Raw genomic sequence first — 2837 nt, forward strand, 5'->3', positions numbered from 1 at the left:
GGATATATCTATTGGGGGCTCGCCCGCCTGTTGACAGGGTTTCTGGGAGAGTCCGATACACATGGTTCTCTTCCCACTTCCGGCGGGCGGAGATGGTGCCCGAGACTCCTGAGGAGACGGAGCAGTACGCCCGTGGTTTCCTTATGTTCCTCTTTGGGACTACCCTGTTCGCCGATAGAGGGAACACAGTCAGGCTATACCTGCTGAGCGCTCTGGTTGACCTATCACAGGTCCATCGATATGACTGGGGTGGCGCCGGCTTGGCTACCCTTTACTTTTATATGAGCACGACCTCCCGCGGGCGGGGCGATTTACTTGGCGGCTACTGGAGAGCCTGGGAGGTACTTTTTTGTCCCCTTGATTTACATTTCCGTTTCTCATTACTTGTACATTGCACTCACAGCGCACTTTTGCAGTCTGTATTTTGCTCTCAGCATTTCGTACTTACATTCTGCACTGCTTTTCTCAGCTATGGGTCTATGTATATTTCCCAGCATTGGCCCCAGAGTTGGAGGTGGCAGGGGTTCCCATGACCCCATACTCATTGGTGTTCGAGGGCCCGCACCGGCCGAGACCTCGAGAGACCCTCCTTTACCTGCGACAGTACTTTGACACTGTGCGACATTCAGAGGTGCCTCAGAACTTTCAGTTCCTTTCATTTTCATCTTTGATTTGCTCTGTATATTCTCGATTTCTGATTGGTTTATGCATTTATCATCCGCAGATCTCATGGCAGCCCTGGGTGTCCTTGGGTGATGGTCTCCGACTTCAGTATACCGGAGGATCGGACATCTCCCAGTATAGGGTCCTTCTCAAAGGGCCGGTTGGCAGGGCATGGTTCCTGGGGGAACGCTTTCTGCGTCAGGTATGGGGGTATCTTTCTCAGGATCCTCCCGCAGTACCCGCAGCCAGTATGCGGACTGCTGACAGACTCTCTTACTCGGAGGTAGTCGGCGCCATGCTGGGTAGTGACGCTTTACTATATATTGAGGAGGGGGACTACGGCACTTACCGTCACATATACTTGATGCCTCCATTGACGGGAGCTCGTATCCCGATGATGAGGCCTGCCGGTATGTCATCCTCGGGCCAGGCTCGAGCTAGTGCTGCAGACGCCCCTTCTACTAGTAGGGCTGGTACATCTAGAGGTGGGGGTAGACCGGTTCCTCCGATTCCGTCGGCTTATCCTCATCCTGGATGGCCAGATATGCCGACTGAGTTGATGGCGTGGCAGTATGGGGCTATCTCTCCGACCCCGATCCCGCTAGAGCCTCCGATGCCCAGTGATCGATACGCCATTGATCCTGACTCACCGCTGGTATGCTCCACTGTTTTTCATTCATCATTCAGATGTTTAGACATTCTTTTGTTCACTGATGGTTATGAGCTCATATTTGCAGCCACCGCGAGGGTACATGGAGGAGGTGGTTGGACTGGTGGCCACACTCGAGGGCATGGTCCTGCGTAGGGAGGCACAGTTGTCTGTCGCGGGCATTCAGGTACCCTTCAGTTTTCTGGCATTTATCATACTTCTGATGACATGTTGATTTCTACTGCATCGATAGACTACTTGTGTAGAGCACATCTGACACACACCCCACTTGTATTCTGTATTTACATGCACCTACTTCACGTAGCTTTTGCTTGTATCTGCATCTGATGTATATATTTGGACTGATGTATTTGAATTGAACTCTTTGTTTTCAGATGCCTTCATGGTCCGGTCAGCCGCAGGCCAGGCCTCCTTGGGGAGCTGGGCCATCTGGGCCTTTTCAGGGAGTTGGGTCACCCGGGCCTTTTCAGGGGGCGGGGCCATCTCGGCCTTCCCGAGGAGCCGGGCCATCTAGACCTTTTCGAGGAGCTTGAGGAGGGCCTGTCCGCAGACGCAGGGCTCACGTTGTGGAGGAGGAGGATGCTGAGGAGGAGGAGGAGGCTACCGATCGTCAGTCAGAGACATCTGCTGAGGAGGGGGGACTCCGGTTTTGGCTCGGGGAATAGAGGCGAGGCTGAGGGGGATCCTGAGGATGACAGCTCCGACTCAGATGATGATGATGGTGCAGAGATTGTCCCGCAGAAGAGGATGAGGAGTGCTTCTCGTTCCCGCTCCCGAGGACATTGATGTTGCTATTTCCTGCTTTATTTTTCTTTTTGCTAGTAGTTTGTAGCACTTTGCACATTGTTAGACAGTTTTATTTTTTGTAAAGCTTGTACCTTTGTTTGTTGTAAAGCATGATGGAATGAAATAGCTTTTGAAAAGGTGTTTGCATTTTAAACTTTTAGCATCGTATCGCATCAATTTATTTCGCACAAAAATGAAATTGAATGGAAATGCGCATTGTGTAATCACCAAGTCAGGTAGTGAACCGACACAACAAACTAAGCAACTCAACTTACTAAGATATAACAGAACCTTAGGAAGTTTACAACTCGATAAGCAAAATGTAACAACGTTGACAACGCAAATAAACAAGACTTTAACAAAGATTGCTTGAACAGAGCGTAATGTCTCAAAAACACGAAATACGTCCGCTCGACAAACAACTCGATAAGCAAAACAACAACTCGATAATCAAAACAACAACTCGATAAACAAAATAACAACTGAGTGTACTTCTGACGATCTGGGCACCGGAACGCATCCGAAATGAAGGCCTTTGACTCTCCCGTTGCATGGAAATGCTTGAAACTTTCCTCAAAGGGTAAAACAGGGCCAGGGGGATACACTGCAGCATTGCCGGCCACCTTTGGGAGCCGGCCGGCCATTTTTGTGGAGAGAGACAGCTGGCCGGCCAGTTTTGTAAAAAGTAAATGGCTGGCCAGCCAGAAAAGGTGGCCGG

The sequence above is a fragment of the Camellia sinensis genome, chromosome 8, assembly GCF_055761805.1.
Source record: "Camellia sinensis isolate YWXY chromosome 8, ASM5576180v1, whole genome shotgun sequence".
NCBI lineage: Eukaryota > Viridiplantae > Streptophyta > Magnoliopsida > Ericales > Theaceae > Camellia > Camellia sinensis.